This window comes from Natator depressus, chromosome 3 (assembly GCF_965152275.1).
Source record: "Natator depressus isolate rNatDep1 chromosome 3, rNatDep2.hap1, whole genome shotgun sequence".
NCBI lineage: Eukaryota > Metazoa > Chordata > Testudines > Cheloniidae > Natator > Natator depressus.
In genome coordinates, this window is record NC_134236.1 from 70,023,955 (window position 1) to 70,047,971 (window position 24,017).

At 40.8% G+C, this 24,017-nt stretch overlaps 2 protein-coding genes across 3 annotated transcripts in view; one reads left to right on the forward strand and one right to left on the reverse strand.

Moving 5' to 3' along the window:
- The window catches only part of ANKRD6 (ankyrin repeat domain 6), a 157,997-nt gene that overhangs the window by 17,944 nt on the left and 116,036 nt on the right, over positions 1-24,017 (forward strand). The window lies entirely within an intron of this gene.
- LYRM2 (LYR motif containing 2) overlaps positions 22,746-24,017 on the reverse strand; it is a 126,645-nt gene continuing 125,373 nt past the window's right edge. The window contains exon 4 of the transcript XR_012638797.1: positions 22,746-23,028. The gene's annotated coding sequence lies outside the window, so the exon portion shown is untranslated. The remainder of the gene's footprint in view (positions 23,029-24,017) is intronic.

Consider the following 24,017-nt stretch of genomic DNA (forward strand, 5'->3'; position numbering starts at 1 on the left):
CCCATTAGTGATGATGTTTTATCTATGCTAAGTTCCTGTTGGCACAGGGGATTTTCATTCTACCTGATTAGGTGTCATATTGCAGCATAGCAGATGGTGTGCTTTTGCAGAATTCGCATTAGTAACAGTGTTTTCTTTGGGTCTCTGTAACATTACCTGCAGGTAACCCCTATGCAACATCATTATATCTCATTTGAAGTAAGATTTGACCTTTTGTAACATCTACCTAACCTTTTGTTTGTTTGTACAGCTGGCAGGATTGTCACAGATACATGCAGAGCACATGGTGTTTAAGGTGTATCTAACTTAGGCATTTATAGTGTGCCTATCAGAGTTGTATCTAGGCCCTGTCACTATGAGAGATTGTAACGTTATTTACAGTGGACCAAGGGGGGAAAAAAAACTAAAACAAAATTTACAATTCAGTGAATTTTCCCACTTCTCCAATGTCTAAAGGCACCAGAATGAATTAAGGAAGTAGACAAGAGTATATACAGTACTCACTTACACAGCGATTGAAATATGGTGAATTTCTCACTCTTAATTATGAATCTGCTAGCTTTTACATACAATAGTCAGATAATTGCTTAGGATCAGAAGCAGGACGTGTGCCATTCATGTTAAAATTAGTTTTCTGGCACAGTTAATTTTGTTTTAATGTAGTCTTTTTGTTTTTATAATGTTTTTCTGTCCCATTACAGGAAAAAAAAAAACGCATCATACTGGGGTTTTTCTGTCCCATTACAAATTAACTTTGCCACCTATTCATAAATTTGGGGTAGTTCAGATTTCCAATCCAAAACTCTTAAGTTTTCTGTGTGTCTGTCTGAGGAGTATATCCAACATTGTCAGAAGAATAGACTAGATTTAATCATTTTTTCCATCTCTGAATTTTACTATTTATATCTCAACAGCCACCTCATGTAGTGAGTCTGACATGCATATGCATGGTCAAGTAATCACAAGTTTATATGGAGTGTGCTGACAGCTTTTTATCCATAACCTATTTATTCAGAGGGAGTTTTTGAATATGTTGTATATCACAAATCATTTTGAAATGGATTCAAGTGCCCATATCTGAAGGTTTCTGAATGCTTAACATGAGGGTATTTTGTGTGTGTGGTGTTTTGTTTTTTGAACTAAGCAGAGTTCCATTAGGCAAAATTATAAGTGGGCTTCACTGATATGCAGTCCTAGAAAACTGCAAATATTAGGTCCACAGATGGCCATTCTGAATGGGGGAAAGATTGGTTTAATAAATAGTGTCAAAAAGATAAAAGGAATGGGGGAATTTAGTCTCTCATCAGAGAGTCATAGAGCTATTTGCAGGAGGGCAACTCAGTTAAATTGATTTTTGCATGTGTAGAAAGTGAGCTTTCAAAATAGTTGTTGGTCCTAGCCTAAGACCATGTATGTCTTATCCCAGCATGATCTCTTAAAGGTGAACTACAAAACCAAGATGAAAAATGAATTCAGCACTGATTTATGCACTTAATGCTCCCTAAACAAGGAGAGTTCTGCAGAAAAATAAGTTTTAAAAGTTAAAACTTAATTTTCATCACTTTGAAATCTTCTGGTACTAAGACCTCCATGTAGCAAATCAGGCTATACTAGAGAATTAGACAGTGTGGAGGAGAAATAATAATTTAAGACTTAAAGTTAAAAATGTTGAATGCCCTCTGTGTCCTGCTGAGTGCTGGGGGCAGTGGTTAGAACATGGAACTAAGAGCTGAGATTTGGTTTGTACTCCAGGCTGTACTACAGACTTTTTGTGACTAGTCACAAGGCAAGTCACTTAATCTCTCTCCAGTTTTCTCATCTGTTGGGGATAATAATACCAACTTGTATAAAGAACTTCAAGATCTCTGAAGAGCCATGTAAGTACAAAGTGTAATTATTTAGCACAAAAATCTGTGATTAATTGAGTTTTCATTTAGGCTTTGCAGTTTACATTTAAAGCTGATTTTTTGTTGTTGTTGCTTTTTAAACTCCCTGAAACTAGGTTTTTCCAAAGTAAGCCCCGTAAGGCCTTTAATTGTTCACTGCAGTGCAGAAACACAGTCAGGTTCTTTTAACAGTTTAATGATACATTGTTCTCTTATAGTTGTGCTAAGGATATTTAAAATGTTTGCTGAGAGGTCAAAAGACAGGTCAGTAATATCACAAAGTGTCTTGTGTGGTTAGGAACCTCCCATAATGCCTGGCATCCAAGGCATTTGAAAGGTACGGAGTTTGAAAAGACTGCTGCAAATGATTTAAGCTTCACTAATTCCATTTGAAAGATACAAGAGCGAACATAATGTGGGGCAGATCAAGGCAGCCTAAGGCCTTTAGTAGACATAATTCTTCAAAACTTTTTCTGTTACAAGGTTATTCACCCGTGTATCAAGATTGTCTTCTGAAATAAGTGTGCATTACATATACTGTGTATACATATACATATAACCTCGATTCTGGGCTCGTTAGGGCATACTTTCAGAATCGGCAAATGTTACCTATATAATGTAATCATTCTAATACATCTTGATGAAGCAAAAATCTTATAATGAACTAAATTCCTAGGACGGTGTTGCATAATCCATCCCAGCCACAAACTTTCCCAAACCCAGACAACAAAACAGAAATTTGCATTTGTGCAGATCTAGCTCATGTGTCAGTACGTGTCTTCACAGAACCCAAGGGGCATTTTGAATGTAAAAATGCATTAAAATAGCTGGCTTGATTTATGAAGAAAAGAAGAAAATAATCATGGTGATCTCTATAAAATATTTTTATTCTATATCAGGATAATGTGTTTAATTTTTTTAGTGCATGTGCATGCACACAAATTATATAATTTGATGCTTGCTTGATGTGCATGTATATAGACGTTTGCAAATGGGCAGATGTGTACAGTATAAATGCATAGATAGAAAGAGATGCACCAGCAGAGATTTTAATTCCAAATATTAGAGGAAGTAAAAAAAATATCGAGGACTTTGGTATATGACGCTCCTTACAATCTCTTCTTTAATTGTAGTGTGAGAACTGAAATTGTAAATCCATTTATTTTAGCTGTTCCCCCTACTTTGCTAAAAGTTGAGATTTTTGCAGAACCCACTATGTTTAAGTGGTTTTAATAGGTTTCACAACAATAGGCTGAACAAGGCATGTGCATTTCTGCCCAGACCTCAAATCTGTTGAAAACTGCTTTGGGAAAACCATTATGTGTAAAGGATTTTAAGTATTTTTGAGAAGTATGAAGAATCTGCTCACTTGAGGACATAACGGTTATGCAATCCCATGAACATGTGAACAGCTGTGTCCATAAGCCCTCTTGCCGAGTCTAGGGAGGGTTTGTTAAATGCAGGTGAAATGATCCCAAGAGGTAGGCTGAAATTAACTGAACTTTATTTGAGCCCTGCAGGAAAGGGAGTTGGATAAAATTTGAAGAGTGAAAGAAAAACAATGGGAGCTTCGGGGGAGGTACCTAGAGGAGCGGCCAGGGCAACACACAGACCCCGGTCCGCCCCCCCGCTCCCCTCCCCAGGTTCTGGCCGCTTCCTGGAGCAGTGCGGGGGCCTGCCCTGCCCCTGGTGTGCGCCGCGCCGGAGCCACTCTAGGTAAATGCTGGGGAGGGTGGAGGGGGCTACGGGGAGCTGGCGGGCCGCAGAAAATAACCCTGCGGGCCAAGTGTTTGAGACCCCTGATCTATCCCTTTCTTCACATTCTGTTAGCTTTTTTGACTGCTGCTGCACATTGAGTGGATGTTTTCAGAGAACTATACACAATGACTCCAAGATCTTTCTTGAGTGGTAACAGCTAATTTAGACCCATTCATTTTATATGTATAGTTGGGATTATGTTTTCCAATATGCATTACTTTGCATTTATCAACATTGAATTTCATCTGTCATTTTGTTGCCCAGTCACCCAGTTTTGTGAGATCCCTTTGTAACTCTTTACAGTCTGCTTTGGACTTAACTATCTTGAATAGTTTTGTATCATCTCATATTTTGCCACCTCATTATTAACCCTTTTTTCCAGACCATTTATGAATATGTTGAATAGTACTGGTCCCAGTACAGACCCCTGGGGGACACCGCTATTTACCTGTCTCCATTCTGAAAACTGACCATTTATTCCTACCCTTCGTTTCCTATCTTCTCACCAGCTACTGATCCATGAGAGGACCTTCCCTCTTATCCCATGACAGCTTACTTTGCTTAAGAGCCTTTGGTGAGGGACCTTGTCAAAGGCTTTCTGAAAATCTAAGTACACTATATCATGCTTGTCCACATTGCTATCAATAGCAGAAATCCCATTCACTACAGTAGGTGCAGGATTGGGTTCAGAACTGCTTTTTTCCCTTTTTTTTCTGCTGTGTCACCAATTATCCTCTTTCTCGCTCAGTAGTCTGCAACACATTCCAGAGAGTGTCTGTATGTGTGTGTGAGAGAGACAAAAATGCCTAGACTGTTACTGAATGAAGGACTTTGTTTGTGATGAATCTTGTAAAATCAGAGCTTTTCACTGAGGCACTAAATCTTTGTGACTGAGTCTTTTGTTGCCACCTTTTGTGTAGGGGGGAGAAGTTGTTAATTATTGTCTTGTGACACTTCCTTATGCTCTGGTCTGGATAAACCAGAAGGATTAATGGATTTAGTCCAGGGAGAAAGGGGTATGGTGCAATGGATGTGAAATGCTAATGGAAAAATGTAATATATGTAGTAAATGTATTTGTTTTTGTTCACAGATGTGTGAAGTACTATGTAAGTAGAGAAATGGGAGTTATTTTAAAAACAGGTCGGGGCACTTGAGTGTCAAGTGTTTTCAGGCAGCTAAGAGAAGTGAGTGCCTGTTACACTGGCAAGTTCTACCACACTTTGGAAGTAAGTCCCTCAAAGGTCAGAACTAAATTTAATAAACTTACTTTCAAACTTCATTCTTGAATATGTAACAGTATCCTGGAAGACTATAGAAAACTGGAGAACTAGTAGGATTATGTTACATTGTAAGGGTCAAAGAAATGAAACCTTAAAAGGAGAAGGGATTTTTATTCCATTATTTTAAACTCTATTTTTTTGTTTGTTTCTGTTAGCTCCTATTTAACAGAAACATTTGGAGAAAAACTCATTTTGTTAAGAATTCACCATCATTGCCCCTCTAATTAATGGCTGAAAAAGCTGCTGCTATGTATTTTTGACTCATCCAAAAAGTTTGTTCTTCATGCTAAGGTCCACAGATTCGTTACAATGGGCAGCTTGCGAGCAGACCCTGCCCTGTCTGTCACTAGCAGCAGGGAAATGTCCCACCTCCTGAAGTTCCCACCAGTTTTTTCTGCCTCCACAGTGGCCAACTGCTCAATCAGATCTTCCTTCTCCAAAGATTTTTGTAGGAGATGTGGAAAAAACCAGTGGGTGATGAGTTCAGGTATCAGCTGGTTGTACGAGATTCATTGAAAAAGGTCCTTTGATTTTGTCATGATTTTAAAACTGCTGGACATTTTGAAGTTGTAAAAACCTTGTTCAAGATTAGAGAAAAATTCTATTGGGGAAAGTGTGATGCTTGCATTGAAAAGGTTTGTTTAAGACAGCAGTATCTTGTGGGGGCACCAATGAGGTGTTACCCATACAAAATTCTCTGTTACACACACTCTAGGGCATCCACCTTTACCCGTCCATGGGCTCAAGGTGTAATCTTGCTAATTTAGGCACCACCACCCTTTCCCAGTTCATAGGGCTCCAGGCAAAAGGCACCTAACTTTTCCCAGGGTGTAATCTGGTTAATTTAAATACCCACCCTTGCCCAATTCTTGGGGCTCAGGGTGTACTGTTCTGTGGGTTTGCGGGACCTTTTACCAGTGACCTTTCACCACTTTTACCAGTTGTGACAAAGTTTCTCCTCTGCCTTGGTGAGTCCTGCACTTATTGGCGGATTTGCTTGCCTCAGAGATTGCCCTCAGTTTGGCCACTTTTGCTAGTGGCTCAAACCTGCCGTTCACTCAACTAACGTCATCACTGGCCAGCATGGGGACAGGGAGGAGAACAATCCCCGCAGTCTCTGCTCACCCACCTAGTGGGTTGGGGGATAGGCCAGGGACCTTCCCCTCTGGTGGGACCCACAGTCCAGCTCACCTCCTCTTCTCTCAAATAGGGATTGAGGGGGATGGGGGGAACCCAGGCCCGCCCTCTACTCCGGGTTCCAGCCCAGGGCCCTGTGGATTGCAACTGTCTACAGTGTCTCTTGTAACAGCTGTGCGACAGCTACAACTCCCTGGGCTACTTCCCCAGGGCCTCCTCCCAACACCTTCTTTACCCTCACTGCAGGATCTTCCTCCTGAAGCCTGATCACGCTTGTACGCCTCAGTCCTCCAGCAGCACGCCTTCTCACTCCCTGCTCCTTACACATCCTCCCCTAACTGATGGGAGGTCTTTTTTAAACCAGGTGTCCTGATTAGTCTGCTTGCCATAATTGATTCTAGTATGTTCTTAATTGGCTCCAGGTGTCTTAATTAGCTTGCCTGTCTTAATTGGTTCTATCAGGTTCTTGATTGCTCTAGTGCAGCCCCTGCCCTGGTCACTCAGGGAACAGAAAACTGTTATTCCAGTGGCCAGTATATTTGCCTTCTACCAGACTCCTGTACCCCACTGGTCTGGGTCTGTCACATATCCCTCCCCCCTGCTCAACACCAAGGGGTTGGGCAGCTTGGGACGCCAGACAGTGCACACGTGACAAGCCATCGGCATTGCCATGACGGCTCCCTGCTCCGTGTTGCACACGGAACTGGAAAGGTTGGAAGGATAAGAACCACCTGGTCACCCTTGCGTTCTTCTCCTTTGAAGAGGGGCATGGTCGGTCACAAGGACAAATCTGCGCTCGAGCAGGTAGTAGCGCAATGTTTCCATGGCCCATTTTACAGCGAAGCACTCTCTCTCCACCACTGCATATTTTTGTTCCCTCGGAAGGAGCTTCATACTGAGGTAGAGAATTGGGTGTTCCTCCTCCCCGACCATCTGTGATAGAGCAGAGCTCACTTCATTTCAAAGCTTCTGCTCAAATAAATTTGTTAGTCTCTAAGGTGCCACAAGTCCTCCTTTTCTTTTTGCGGATACAGACTAACACGGCTGCTACTTTGAAATAGAGAAATGGAGATCATAAAGACAAAACAATAAAGAAGTAGGGTTTTCACAGCCGCAACTTGTTAAGTGATTTCTTGCCAGACAGGATGCCATCAAACAAAGTTTTCTTTAACCATCTTAAGATTTGTGGCACCTTAGAGACTAACCAATCAAATAAATTGGTTAGTCTCTAAGGTGCCACAAGTACTCCTTTTCTTTTTGCGAATACACACTAACATGGCTGTTACTCTGAAACCATCTTAAGATTTGTTTCTTTATCTGGTGATGATGGGTGCTATTAGGACAGGATCACCTTCTTAACAGCCCAATATTACATTGTTTTAATATGATTTAGATGGAATGTGAGGATGTGACTTTCTGGTTTCTGCTCTCCTAATATGGCTGCAGACAAAGGCCTCAGACCTTACAATATGGCTACAGGAAAAGGCCTTATCCTTACAGGGGTGCATTACTGTTGATGTGCTTTGGCCTTTGCCTGAGACGGAGTCTGGTAATCAATATTTGTTGGTAGCTCTAGTCTACTTTGCAAAGTGGCCTGAATTTCCAGTAAGGAACCAAGACTCTATGATTGTAACAGAGTTTCTACTGAATGAATTCTTCACGAGATTTGGTGTCATGAACGCTTTACACATGGATCAAGGGAGCAACTTTGAATCCATAGTGTTTCAGTAGGCTTCTGAGATTCTAAGGAACCACAAAACTCTCACCACCCCAGCGCACCCACAATCTGATAGGATGGTGGAAAGTTTCAATTGGATTCTGGGGGGGTTCAGCTGGCTACCTTTGTAGAACAGCACAAAAGGGACTTGGATCAGCATATCCCCTTTCTTTTGATTACTTATAGAACAGCTGTCAAAGAGAGTACAAAGTGTACTCCAGCACTCCTCATGTTTGGGCATGATGAAGGGACCCCAGTGAACCTCTGGTAGGGAGTTCCTGACAAGGAACAAAGGAATTTGTATCATTTGGACTATATAGAAACCCTACAGTCCAAAACCGAAAAACTTCACATCTTTTCTAGAGAAAATTTTAGGATACCCTCTGATAAAATGAAAAGGCTCAATGATGTAATGGGGAAACTTTTAAGAGGGTCCCTTGTCTGATTCCACAATCCTAGGGGAAAGAAGAGTAAGAGCTTTAACCCATGGGCTTCCCAAGGTTTAACCAGGTAATACTGGCCCAAATAAATGAATTGGTGTAAACAGTTGAGTCCCAAGACTAAACTCTGAGTTATATATAAGGACTATCTGAGAAGGTATCAGGTGGACAAGATTTCAGCATGGCAGCCACCTGAAACTAGAAATATAGCTATGGAAACTGAGGCTGGAAAATTTGTGACAGTAATGATTTTCCCCTTTAGAACAGAATGGGTGTGTGATGGGTTGAACCCCCCTTTCAGGGTGCCACCTGATGTTCTGGGGTCTCATTGAGCCTGCCCTTGCCACCAGCCTGGGTTTCCTCACCCTATTCTTGCTTTGCTAGGCCCTCAAGCCTTCTCCAGCACACACACAGGTAACATACCCAGCTGCAGACACAGACTGAAATCAGCTCTGTGTGGAAGGACTTAGCTTGGAGAATGGCCAGCACTCACGTGCACACCTTCTTTGGGGTATAAAACCCAAAATAATAATGTCTTGAGCTGTATAGAAAGATCTGCACACTGCAAGCTCATAAAAATTCACCCTCTCCCTCAATGTGTAGAGAAATATCTCTAGCTTTTTGCCCCCTCCAGATATGAATTGCATAAATTGGGTTTTGAAATAAACAAGTAATAAGTTTATTAACTACAAAAGGTAAATTTTAAGTGATTATAAGGGATAGCAAACAGAAAAAAACAGATCACTGAGCAAATAAAACAAAACATGCAAACTAAGCTTAATACACTCAAGAAACAGGTTACAAAATGTAATTTCTCACCTTAAGAAAAGGAGTACTTGTGGCACCTTAGAGACTAACAAGTTTCTAAGTTACTATTTATTACTCTAAGTTATAAATAAATAAGTAAATTTATTACTTTAAGGTGCCACAAGTACTACTTTTCTTTTTACGGATACAGACTAACATGGCTGCTACTCTGAAACCTCTCACCTTAATGTTATTTTTGGGCTGGTTGCTGAGTTTCTGTAGTTTAGATTTCCGGTTATTTCTCTTTGCAGACTAGACCCCTCTCTCAGCCTGGACTCAGCCCTTGCCTTTCCCTCAGCTTAGTTCCTTTTCCTGCAGATGTTTTTAGCAATCTTTCTTCCTGGATGGGGAGACAATGAAGAAGAGTCCTGATGGCCTTACTCCCCAGCCTTAAATAGAATTTATATAAGGCGTGAAACCTTTGTTTCCAGTAGAAAAATACCAGCAGTGTCCAAGGTGGTACTCTGTACCAGGTGACATCATCAAATAACCCTGCACTGTCAAAGCAACATCCCAGGAAGTTCCTCAGGACGGTGGGAGATTAGTATCTTCAAAGTTCTATTGTCCTTCTTAAATAGCTCATTCAGGCTGATTGCCTACTGTCTGGTGGGCGTTCCCACAAATACACAAAAAGAAAAGGAGGACTTGTGGCACCTTAGAGACTAACAAATTTATTTGAGCATAACCTTTCGTGAGTAGCTCAAGAAAGCTTATGCTCAAATAAATTTGTTAGTCTCTAAGGTGCCACAAGTCCTCCTTTTCTTTTTGTGGATACAGACTAACACAGCTGCTACTCTGAAACCCCCAAATACAGACACAGTTGTAATTGTAACAAAGTCAATAATCCTAACCTCAGATACAGAAATGATACATTCAGTAGATCATAACCTTGTCAATGATACCTCACATGACCCAATTTGCATAAAACATATCTTAGTTATGCCATGTTCATGTCATAACAATATTTCTATGAAGTATATGGGGTGTAATATCACAAGGTGGGCCATGCTCCACAGAGGAGATTCCCATGGAAATAATAGATGTTCTTCAGGGGTCATTGAAAGAAGGTCCCTATTAGGCATTTGGGGCAGGGAAAGAAAAACTTGGGTTGATGATGTGAATATATTCCAACACACACAGTGGATATGTAAATAGTTAAGACTGCATCAATTGTAATTTGTCAGTTTGTTTCCTCTTTAGGGTGTCACCACTGTAAGCTCCACCAGGGCAGTGGGCAAAGCTGAGATGGGGGGGAGGGGGTGTCTGTGATGTAGGTTGGGTGTAACTGCTGCCCTTCGTTTAAGATTGTTGTAAGAAACACATAAGTTCCTTTATGGAACCAGAGAGCTGAAATAATAGTGGCCTGTACCCCAAACACAGGCACACATCACTGCCCAAGACAAAGGCACCCGCAATGCACATGTGAGCAGAGGAGTTCCTCTGTCTATTGTTTTGTGAAGGTTTGCATGTCTGTGAGAGAGAAGCAGGAAAAACACCAGACAAGCTGACAGAGAAGGGGCAGAGTAAAGCTAAGGATGCATTCAGAACGAGCACTGGGAATGTGTCCCTGAGAAAATCTGAGAGTGATTTTTGGGCTAAATGCAAACTGGAAAAGGGGATTGGAACTGTGCGCAAAGAAACTGTCTCTTCTTGTTCATTTCCTGCAGTGTTCACGGAAACAGGACTTTTATGTATATTCTTTGTAAATAAACATGATTGCATCAAAGAAACACCTGACTCCATCATCACCAATTTCTCCTCCTAATTGGAGCAACCCACAAGACAATTTGTGCCTAATGGTTCTGGTCAAAAGGGGTAATAGTATTTTTAATTCAGACAGGTAGTCCTCACAACTATCATGACATTTGTTCCTTAAATTAATTCAAGAAATATTTTTCCTTCACTAAAGCATCAAAGTCTGGTCTTCAGGAGCACTGATAATTGCATCACAGCTTAGTCATGTCAGCTACATGGCTATTAGTTCACCAAATTCTGCCTACTGATCATCCAATCTTAGCCACCACAGTTTCTTTTCTTTTCGCAGAGGTCTTCTCCATGCTTTAGTGCACTTGGGAAGATGGAGGAGATATTTATATATAATTTGTCTTGTTTTGGTTATCTGTATGTAAAGGATGATCCTGCTTCCAAACCTGGAGGCACACTGCTACGAAAATCCTATTATAACAGCACTGTAGACCTCAGCACTAAGAAGAACATGAAAAGTTATATGTGCTTACCTGAAAATTTCCTTTCTGCAAGCAGTAACATCAATAGATCTGGCCCATCCTGCGGACAAGTGGATAATCCAGAACAGAGATGGAAATTGACAACATACAAGCATTTGGGTTTGTCGTCATGAGGGTTTACCATGTTCTGCAGTAAAAGAAATTGTTCTTTTTTCCTCAAAGTATATTTAACACAATCTAAATTAGGAAAGTAGATTTGAATTATGCCTGCTGTGGAAATTCTCAGCTGGAGGGAACAGGAGGCAGAGTAATCTCCTGCTGCCAGTGACTGACAGGTCTGATTCTACCCCCAGGCTTGTAAGCATGCTGAAGTACTCATTGTAATAAATATGTGGACCTTGTTCAAAGAGGAAATTTTCAGGTAAGTACAGATTAATTTTCCCTTCCTCTCCCACACCCCCAATAATGAGAAAAGAAGACAAAATTTCACTTTCCTAATATATCTAGGAAAACATAAACAGGAAAACTTTGTATTTTAAATTGAAACAAAACCAAAATTTCAAGCCTTCTGTATACAACTTAAGATATCAAAAATGAGCAGAAATTCAGGTCTTTGTTTTTGTTTGCAGATCACCTTTTAAAAGTGATTTGGCCATAAGTCTAATGGTAAACTCCTACTATGAAGGCACCACCTGATGGTGGACTTGAGAAGGTTGGAAAATATGTACAGTAAAAGCTTTTTCATTCGCCATGTTGGGGGAATGGGAGGTGCTGGTAAGGGAAAAATTCCGGTTAACTAAGAGGGAGGGAGTTTGGGTGCGATGTTTGGGTGCAAGAGGCAGTGTGGGGTGAGGGCTCTGGGAGGGAGTTTGGGTGTAGGAGGGGGCTCAGGGAAGGGGTAGGGGCACGGGAGGGGTTTTGGGGTGCCCGATCCGGTGGGTGCTCACCTTGGGTGGCTCCCCACAAGTGGAGAACTGTCCCTGCTGCTCCTAGGTGGAGGCGCAGCTAGGCGGTTCTGCGTGCTGCCCTCCCAGCGCCCCACCCTGCCCCGAGCGCTGGCTCCGCAGCTCCCATTGGCTGGGAACTGCAGCTAATGTGAGCTGCAGGGGTGGCACCTGTAGGTGGAGGCAGTGTGCAGAGCCACCCAGCCAGGCCTCCGCCTAGGAGCAGCAGGAACATGTTGCCACTTGCGGGGAGCCATGCGGAGCCAGGTCAGGAGCCTGCTGGCCCTGCACCAACAGGACTTTTATGTCATCTATGAATTTACTGAGGGTGCAATCCATCCCATCATCCAGATCATTAATAAAGATGTTGAATAAAACCAGCCCCAGGACCTATGCCTAGGGCACTCTGCTTGATACCAGCTGCCAACTAGACATGGAGCCATTGATCACTACCTATGGAGCCCGACAATCTAGCCAGCTTTCTATCCACCTTATAGTCCATTCATCCAATCCATACTTTTTTAACTTGCTGGCAAGAATATTGTGGGAGACTATATTGTGGGAGACTTTGCTAAAGTCAAGATATATCACGTCCACTGCTTTCCCCGTATCTATAGAGCCAGTTATCTCATCATAGAAGGCAATCAGGTTGATCAGGCATGACTTGCCCTTGGTGAATCCATGTTGACTGTTCCTGATCATCTTCCTCTTCTCCAAGTGCTTCAAAATGGTTTCCCTGAGCACCTGCTCTATGATTTTTCCAGGGACTGAGGTGAGCCTGACTGGTCTTTAGTTCCCCGGGTTCTTCTTCTTCCCTTTTTTAAAGATGGGTACTATATTTGCCATTTTCCAGTCGTCCGGGACCTCCCCGATCACCACGAGTTTTCAGAGATAATGGCCAATGGCTCTACAATCGTATCAGCCAATTCCCTCAGCACCCTTGGATGCATGAGATCTGGACTTGTGCATGTCCAGCTTTTCTAAATAGTCCTTAACCTGTTCTTTCAGCACTGAGGGCTGCTCACCTCCTCCCCATACTGTATTGCCCAGGACAGCAGTGTGGGAGCTGACCTTTTCTGTGAAGACCGAGGCAAAAAAAGCATTGAGTACTTCAGCTTTTTCCACATCATCCATCACTAGGTTGCCTCCCCCATTCATTAAGGGTCCCACACTTTCCCTGACCTTTTTCTTGTTGCTAACATACCAATAGAAACCCTTCTTGTTATCCTTCACATCCCGTGCTAGCTGCAACTCCAGTTGTGTTTCGGCCTTCCTAATTACACCCCTGCATGCTTGAGCAATATTTTTATACTCCTCCCTAGTCATCTGACCAAGTTTCCGCTTCTTGTAAGCTTCCTTTTTGTGTTTAAGCTCACCAAAGATTTCACTGTTAAGCCAAGCTGGTTGCCTGACATATTCAATATTCTTTCTTCACATTGGGATGGTTTGTTCCTGCACCCTCAATAAGGCTTCTTTAAAATACAGCCAGCTTTCCTGGACTCCTTTCCCCTTCATAGTAGCTTTCCAGGGGATCCTGCCCATCAGTTCCCTAAGGAAGTCAGTCTGCTTTTCTGAGGTCCAGGGTCCATATTTTGCTACTCTCCTGTCTTCCTTAACTTTGGCTAAGGTTTTAAAGATTCTGGACTTTCTTCATAGGTTCTATTACAGTTACATTCTGTTTTAGTTATCATGGAACATTGTGAAGATTGCTCATGTACTAATGTTTTCCCTCAGATTGGAGGTAAGTGTAGAGAGCCTGGCTTTCTTGGAATGCTTCAATTCATCATCTATTAAATAAGAGTCATCCCATAAAATTGTTTGTGTTTCTTAATTATTTTCATTGCTCTTTCTTACCTTTCTGAGCAGCTATCCTTGATGAAGCTGGTTTGATTCAAGAGTGCCTTGTGCATGGGTAACACCACACTTTGGCACATCTCCATAAAGTACTTCCTTGATTCTTGAAGAGTTAGGTTTCAGTAGTTCCAATGATACAAGGACAAAATTATACTTTCTTACTCCATATTGTCTGGTTTGAATACTGCAATAACATTAGGTGTTCTAAAGCTTTTTATTACACTAGTTCACAGTGCAGTTTTTGAGAACAAGATTGGACCTGCCGAACATCCCATGGTGGTTGAGAGGACAGGAGGCAAGGTTTTCTGTATTGTTGGCCCATGATGATGGACAGTTCTGTCATCTTAATGTACATCAAAGTCCATTAGGAGCATCCTTTTGGGGAGACTGGACACATACTTGTTTTTATTTTTAGGCCCCAAGTGGACAGACCTCTGTGTCTTGGAGTCTACTATTGGGTGGCCTGGGGATCTTGATTCACTTCCTATTCTCCCAGGATTCTGGGGATAACCGGCTGGCCCACTCCCCCATCTTTTGTGTTTGTGGGTGAGGGGGCACTCAAAAGAAGCTACTGCTCCCCGGTCCATATGGGGAGACTTCTCTTCAAAGATTCCTGTCCTTTCCCCTCTGGACTGGCTCAGCTAGCTCCACACTGAACCAGCTAAGCACTAGGCATAGCAGGGTGGGGTTTCCCTCTGGGGAAGAGCAAATTCCCCGGGTACTGGGGAGGAATCTCCCGGGCTCCCCACCAGCCCCAGGTTATCATAGGCCGAGCCCAGACCTCAGTCTTCCATCCTCCTTGCACAGATACTTACTATGCAAGTGACTTGAGACCTGTGAGAGCCAGTTCCTTTCCAGTAATTACGCATGCAAGTTGTTGTTACCTCCCAATGATTTTACAGCCTGTTCATGTAATTCTTTATCTACTGTATTCTAAGCTCATGTGGATCCAGATGTTCATATGCTAAAAAGATATTTTATTAGCTCTGTGCATATAGGTATACTGTAATGGTACTACTGAGCATCCGGAGATAAATACACTGAATCAGTTTTACAGTGTTGAGAGACTTGTCCGATTACATATTCATCTATGCTCAGTGGATGTGAAAATTGAAATAAGTATTTTTGATAGTCTGGTTTCCTCCTATGATCCTTGAAAGCTTGTGGTTGTTTGTTATAAATATTTATAAAGTAATCACAACGTATAAATGAGGATTGGGTCACATTGTACTAGCACTGTACAAACAAATACAAATGCAGTCTTTGTGCTAAGGAGTTAATGTTCTTCTTGATACTACAGAACAACAATTGTACTGTTTTCAAATAGATTTTCTTTAGAAATGAAGAGCCATGTTTCCAACTTCAGCTGACGAATTTGAAGGATATTGCTGTCTTTTAAAACTTTCTGCCTCAATATATGACAAATTGTTTCTCATGCTAATGTGCACCATTCTGATGAACAACGGAAAGTATGGGAGGAAGGAAGGTCGTTGCATGTTGCTAGACCTCTCATTTGCTCCAGTCATTGATGTGCCTTTTTTCTAGTGTTTGTTATACCTGCTGGTAGTTTATTGGTATAAACAGACAAAAACAAAAATCAGCAGGATCTTATTAAAGGGAAAAAGGCCAAATACCACATTTATTGTGAATACAGAGAGAATCTTAGTAAGCAGTTAGTTATAGCTATAACATTCCATTCAATCTCATATTTATACACACACACACACACACACACACACACACACACACACACACACACACACACACACACACACACACACACACAGAGAGGTTCTGCAAGGTTGTTATCATAGTTACCAGCCTTAGAGTTGCTCATGCCAAGCCACTGGCCAGGTGGCCTGGACATGAGGAGGGAGCAGGGCCTTGTCAGATACTCATCTGATGCTCCTGGAAGTTGGTTTGCAGAATCAGACCCCAAAGTTCTCACTTTCTAGACAGGTTTCAGAGTAACAGCCGTGTTAGTCTGTATTCGCAAAAAGAAAAGGAGTACTTGTGGCACCTTAGAGACTAACCAATTTATTTGAGCATGAGCTTTCGTGAGCTTTTCATCATGCATCCGATGAAGTGAGCTGTAGCTCACGAAACTCATGCTCAAATAAATTGGTTAGTCTCTAAGGTGCCACAAGTACTCCTCCACTTTCTAGAGTCTATTTTTATAGGAATTTCTTCCTATGCCAGTCTATGGGAATTGCTTCATCATGCTGTTGCTGAATCAATCAGCAGATAGCACATTCCTGACGGCTCCGTGCTGCTAGATGTTATCTTGTTCTTTGGTTCTCCCATTCTTGAGGCTGTTGGGTGGATTCCAGTCTGCCCTCCGGGGGTCCTCTGGTTATTTCCACTGGACGCCTTCTTCAGCCGATGGACACTGGATTCTTAGGCTGGCACCTCCCTGATCATTCCGTTATTATCCACACCAAGCATCCATCCACATACATCCTCTATCTCTATTTTAATCACAATTGTTAATACAACAAAAGGGCGGGGAGTCTCTGGGTGCTGTTTCTGTTAGAGTATTGCTTTGAGTCTCTCTCTGTGAATTGCTTTGAGAACAGACTCTGTCTTAGAATGTACTAACACAATTAGCAGCTTGCAAGTTTCACACATAGAGGGAGAGAAACAGTACCAAAAACCAAGAGACCTCTTAATTAGTACTACCCTGGAATTTAAACTATGGGGAATCAAACTCATTTGTGATTTTAATACAGAACTTCTTTAATATGATCCAACATGTCTTGTGTTCTCAACTAAAGATCATTTGAACAGTGGATTTGTCTCTTGTGGAAGGAACCGTACTCTAATCTGCCTAAGTACTGAAATCAGTGTAGTTGCACTGCAAGATTGTATACAAGATGTTTCACTTGTTAGGCTATTTAAAGTGTAAGTTCCTTCCTAGTTCAAATTGTTATTAACAGTAAAGCAAACACATTTTAACACTGAACATGCTATTATCTAAAACCAATTTATACTGCTTTGCTTGTTGCTACACTTGAGTTTGACAGCCTTTCTGTTACAAATCCTTGTGTATAGAAGGATTTAACTCATCCGTAATATTATCTGATTGGAAATATGGCACAGAGTCTCTGCTACTAGAGAAAATAGCTCTTTTACACTTTTAAAAAAAAGTTTGTCAGTTGGGGAATGGAATTGCGCTCTTATAATCCACTAGAAGTGAGTAGTTTCACTCTTACCACATCAAAAACTCATATCTAGTGGTTTTTACTGAGGGACTGGATTCCTCTCTTGTCCTTCAACTAGCAGGAGCTGGTAGATCTCTTTGCTCCTGCTCCCTCCCTGTTGTTTCAATTAATCTTCTCACCTCCGTCCCAGTCCCAGGCACCTTCCCCTCTGATAGCATCCCCTTAAACACCTGAGAATTGTCTAAAGTATTGAAGGAGCCCTGTCATGTTTGATAGATTCTGACAATGCCTTGCACCATTAAGTTGTTTGGGCCTTTGTGCCCACCTTGGAACACACATGGCTTTGTGACAATGCTTTGGAAGATCTTAGTCTTCTCTGTCCCTTTGGCCGAAATAAAAGCTGTCACTGCCCCCTTTTTCTGGCTCCCTCAAAATAGGGGAGAGAGATTTCTTTGGAGAGTGACATTCAGGCTATGTCTACAGCTTATGCCAGCATAATATATGTCACTCAGAGGTGTGAATAAACCACCTCCTTGAGCAACATAAGTTAGGCTGGCATAAATGCTTGTGTGCACAGCGCAACGTTGGAGGGAGAGCTTCTCCCATCAACATAGCTTCTGCTGTTCACATAGGTGGCTTCTGGTTATAAAATTATATGCACCATTTAACCAGAATGTCTAAATTACTTTTGTAGAACTAATGCTTCTTCAGAGTGAAGTAAAAGAGCTACTACAGCTCACTGAAAATTTCCCCCAGTATATTACTGATTAGATGGTGTTACAAAAGAGGATGACTCTCAGAAGGTGTGTGTTGTGAGCAGAGAATATTTTAAATATAAAAGACATACTTTGATTCAGTGTGCAAGATCAAGAGTAATATATTTAGTAATGGGGGAAGCATGTAGGCAATTTGGTACAAGAAGGGTTTCAAAAGTTACTTGAGATTTTTTTTAATGAAGTGAGTTGCTAGTATGGTTAACTGCATTATCATGTACAGGACATGCTTCTAATTGTGTAGCAGAAACTCCTTATCAAAAACATTGTTTTTATATAAACATTGTGAAAAGTTTACCCTTAAATAAGACCCACGTTGAGCTAGTTTCAAAAGTGGGGAATGGGGTAAAATCTTACACATACTTGAAATGCCTGAACAGAGGAAAGAGTGTTAGTCAACTTAAAACATTATTTCCTCTTGCATTAGCTGTGTGATATTTTTTACAGTGCTGGTTTTAACATTACATGCATTCATCATATCTCTTCAGCATGGTACTCAATTCCCTAGCCTTTCTTCAAGAACATATAAACATCTCTGATGCCTTAACCATGCACCGACACAGAGATAGTCACATCCTGAGAGATGATACAGGCTAGTCCAGATTACTTATTTTTTTTCCAACTCTCAAGCGGGAGTGACTTCTTGTACCAAGTCATGTGCTTCACATAAGGGGATTCTGTCATGGAAGGGGAGGCCAAGTTAGGGGCATACCAGATGTGAAAATAAACATCATTTTTTTCTAAATGAATGGTAATTACTTTTCCAGATTTATACTCCTCCATCAGGCAAACCTTAATACAGAGTAATTGATGCCACAGAGATTAATACAATTATCTACAATCAGAAGTAAAATTTTTTTTACTGAGCTTTGCCACTTTTGGTTTCCTATTGAATATCCTTGAGACCCTCTCAATGTGCATAGTTGAGTGTGAGAAGATATTTTTTCTTCAGGGTTAGAACCCCTAGAATTCTCTTCTGACAACTGCTGTTTTTCAATCATTGACTTGTTTTGGATTAAAATTGCTCCTTTCTAGCCAGGATGTGTTACCAATTTCCCAATGTTGTTGCTTTCGGTGTGACATACCTAGCATACATAGTGCACTTTTATTTTTGCACATCCAAATTCAGTTCCATAACACAGCAATATTCTGGGCAGTGTTCTGGATTGGAGTAACTTTAAAAAAAACCTAGAAAATAAGTGCATTTAACTTGAGCAGTTCATAAGTATTTTTTTTTAACCCATTAGATTGTCTTAAATATCATGCACTGGTAAACCAATTCTAATATAATGCAACCGGAACATCTGTTACATTGTTATTGAAAACACATTAGTATTCCAATACATGTTCTTCTAACAGCTGATATGCATTGCATCCTGACTTACATCTTCAAGATGTTCTGTGGCAAAACTTCCTATCACCACCAAGGGAATTGGATTTCATGAAACTAATCCTCTTATCCAGTTTTGTTTTCAATGTATCCATCACATTTACAGTGGAATCAGGATACACAGGTGCCTCAAAGATACTCCCTTTGTTATTGGTAAAGCAGTTTGTTGTGTTAAGTTTTTCAATAGATATATGTTGAAAAATCAGAACAAAAAATACCTTAAGGTGCCATAAGGTGAAATAGCATCCTTTGTTAAAGTCCATAAGCCAATGCTGTATGTCAAAGCCTGATTAAAAATACAAATCAGACCTGGTAATATAGGGAGTGACCATTGCTTGCGGAACCATGGAGGTTCATCACAATTAGGGATGTCAAGTGATTAAAAATCCTCGTGATTAAAAAGATTAATCATGTGATTAAACAATAATAGAATACTATTTATAGAAATATTTTTGGATGTTTTCCATTTTCACATATATTGATTTCAATTACAACACAGATTACGAAGTGTACAGTGCTCACTTTATATTTTTATTATAAAATATGCACTGTAAAAATAAAATAAATAGTATTTTTCAATTCACTTAATACACATACTGTAGTGCAATCTCTTGAAAGAAAGTTGAACTTATAAATGTAGAATTGTGTACAAAAAATAACTGCATTCAAAAGTAAAACAATGTAAAACTTTAGAGCCTACAAATCCACTCAGTCATACTTCTTGTTGAGCCAATCGCTAAGAGAAACAAGTTTGCTTACATTTACAGGAGATAATGCTGCCCACTTCTTGTTTACAATGTCACCTGAAAGTGAGAACAGGCATTCACATGCCACTGTTGAAGCCGGCATTGCAAGATATTTGTGTCAGATGCGCTAAAGATTCATATGTCCCTTCATGCTTCAACCACGATTCCAGAGGACATGCATCCATGGTAATGATGGGTTCTGCTCTATAACAATCCAAACCATTGTAGACCAATGCATGTTCATTTTCATCCTCTGAGTCAGATGCCACCAGCAGGAGGTTGATTTTCTTTTTTCGGTGGTTTGGGTTCTGTAGTTTCCACATCGGAGTATTATTCTTTTAAGACTTCTGAAAGCATGCTCCACACCCCGTTTCTCTGACTAGTCAGGAAGACTTGATTTAATCATGGATTTCTACATAAAAGTGCATTCTTGTAGATTATTATAACCTTAATACATATTCTTCACAACTCAGAGATGTAGGTTTCATTTTCAGAAGGTACACACTATACAATTTTAAAGTGATTTATTATGAAAACTTTTCAGATTAGTTTTACAGCTCTTTCAGAAAATGAATGATTGTTTGGTTATTTCATTTATCAAAAGTAACTGAAGCAGATATTTATGAAGTCACTGGGAGGTGAATTATCTCCCATTCAACAGGTTAATCATTAATATTTGGAGGATTTTCTTGCCATGCTGTATTAGGAGGAGAACATCACCAGACAGACATTTAAATTGTTTTATTTAACTAAAACAACAATGTTATGTATTCAACAGCAAACACATAATATTTTAACAAAATAAGCATATGAGTTTTTGAATGTAGTTAAACATTCAAGTTTTTTAAAATCAGGTTTGTTTTTGTTAATTGTTTTTAACAAATAGTTAAGGTTTGACCCTGGTACTGAGTAGTGAGAATATTTGCAAGAAAATGAGCTCGAGATAGTGCTTGTCCCATTCGTTTTTTTTAATGCTTGTAATTTAACTCTGTCCTTGCATATTTCTCTTTTTAAGATCTCACTCAGTTCCTTCCAAACTTCAACAGCGTCAGCAATAAAACAGCCATTTCCCTGCATTTTGTTCGAGGCTACAGAAATAGGCTTCAGGCTACTCAGCATGTGTTCAACATGTCTCTTAAGCCCAAGATTGAGAACTTTGTCTGAAGGTGCCATCTATTTTTTCAGAATTTTGTTCACAAACTGTCATCAGATTAGGCCAGTTCTTAATATAGTGCCAAAACAGTCCACTTCTGAGTTCCATCGCTTTTCTGGTGGGACAGTTAGCTTGGTTTCTCCCACTTTTTTCAGAGCAGCTGCTGCAAAGTGGTTTTACGGAAGAATTTTGCAATTTCAACAACATTAGCCTTTATTTCTGGAACACTGAAGTCTTTGGGTAGGAGGTGCATCAAATGAGCACTGCAACTATATGTTATTAGCTTGGGACTCTCTTCTAAATAATTTCTTCTCATCCTGGATTTGCAGCATTGTCTGTGACCAAGTTGTGTGCTAGACATTTGAAATTTTTTTTTTCACAGTTTGTTATAGCTTTTACTGCTACTTCTTGTAAGTGTTCTGCTGTGTGTGCATTTCCTGATGTACCAATTGTTTCTGTAAGGAAGACATTCCCTTCTTCTGTTGTCACGCAAGCACATACAACAGGATCATTGTGGACATTGCTCCACCCATCCAGACTCAGGTTAACAGTTTTACCCTCTAGACCTTTTGCATGTTGCTCAATTTCTCTTTCATACACTTTATCGAGCAATTTGCCTGCTTCATCTGCTGCGTTGTGTGGACTGTATCCTGGTCTTAATGACTGAACCATGTTAATGAAGTGTGGGTTCTCAATCATACAGAAAGGAGAGTTTGTTGCTGTCAAGTTTCCTTCCCCACTCTGAACTCTAGGGTACAGATGTGGGGACCTGCATGAAAGACCCCCTAAGCTTATTCTTACCAGCTTAGATTAAAAACTTCCCCAAGGTATAAACTTTGCCTTGTCCTTGAACCATATGCTGCCACCACCAAGCGTGTTAAACAAAGAACAGGGAAAGATCCCACTTGGAGACGTCTTCCCCCAAAATATCTCCCCAAGCCCTACACCCCCTTTCCTGGGGAAGTCTTGATAAAAATCCTCACCAATTTGTACAGGTGAACACAGACCCAAACCCTTGGATCTTAAGAACAATGAAAAAAATCAATCAGGTTCTTAAAAGAAGAATTTTAATTAAAGAAAAGGTAAAAGAATCACCTCTGTAAAATCAGGATGGTAAATACCTTATGGGGTAATCAAATTCAAAACATAAAGAATCCCTCTAGGCAAAACCTTAAGTTACAAAAAGACACAAAAACAGGAATATACATTCCACCCAGCACAGCTTATTTTACCAGCCATTAAACAAAAGGAAATCTAATGCATTTCTAGCTAGATTACTTACTAACAGAAGTTCTGAGACTGCATTCCTGATCTGTTCCTAGCAAAAGCATCACACAAACAGACAGACCCTTTGTTTCCCCCCATCCAGATTTGAAAGTATCTTGTCTCCTCATTGGTCATTTTGATCAGGTGCCAGCGAGGTTATCTTAGCTTCTTAACCCTTTACAGGTGAAAGGGTTTTGCCTCTGGCCAGGAGGGATTTTATAGCACTGTATACAGACTGGTGGTTACCCTTCCCTTTATTTTTATGACAGTTGCATAAACAAACCAGGCAATTTTTTTAATCAATTACCTTTTTTTGTAATCTGCTGGTTCTTATCACAAACTTATCTATGGTTGTTTCTGGATGATGGAGGTTTTTTTCTTTTTGCTACAGGTGATACACTGTGGCTGTGTGACATACATGATGTGACTGAAACACTAACATTGGCAGATAACTCTGAAACTATAGAAAATGATGGTGATCTTGAAGATGGATAGTCTTCAGAATCCTGTATGTTGAGGATGGATTCTCCTAAACAAAATAAGTCAATGCAGTTATTTAATTATTATTACCATACTGTTCATTCAGTATTACTCATTGCATTCACTGCCAGTACTACTTTAAAGGTGAAATGCGATTAAAACCATGATTAATTTTTTTGAGTTAATCACATGAGTTAACTGCAATTAATTGACAGCCCTAATCACAATTATTTTTTCCCATGAGTAGGGAGCTACCAAATTCATAGTCATGAAGAACACATCACGGACTGTGAAATCTGGTCTTTTGTGTGCTTTTATCCTATACTATACAGATTTCAGGAGGGAGACCAACATTTCTCAACTTGGATGGTCCTGACCCAAAAGAGTGTTGTAGGAGGGTCACAGTGTTGTTTTAGGGGGGTCGTGGTATTGCCACCCTTACTTCTGCACTGCCTTCAGAGCTGGGCAGCTGGAGAGTGGCGGCTGTTGGCCAGGCTCCTAGCTCTGAAGGCAGCACCTCACCAGCAGCACAGAAGTAAGGGTGGCAATACCATACCCTGCCTCCCTAATTTCTGCGCTGCTGCTTTCAGAGCTGGGCAGCCGGAGAGTGGCGGCGGCTGACTGAGGGCCCATCTCTGTAGGCAGCAGCACAGAAGTAAGGGTGGCACAACTTCTGTGCTGCTGCTGGTGGTGGCTCTGCCTTCAGAGCTGGGCTCCCAACCAGCAGCTGCTGCTCTCCAGCAGCCCAGCTATGAAGGCAGCGCCGCCACCAGCAGGAGCACAGAAGTAAGGTGAGCAGTACCACAACCCCCCCTACAATAACCTTATGACCCCCTACAACTTCTTGTTTTGGGTCAGGACCCCTACAGTTACAACACTGTGAAATTTCAGATTTAAATAGCTGAAACCATGAAATTTACATTTTAAAAAATCCTATGACCCTAAAATTGACAAAAATGGACCATGAATTTGGTAGGGCCCTACCCATGAGCTTAAATGACTATGGAAATAATAATGTCCCAGTACTTTAATTTGCTC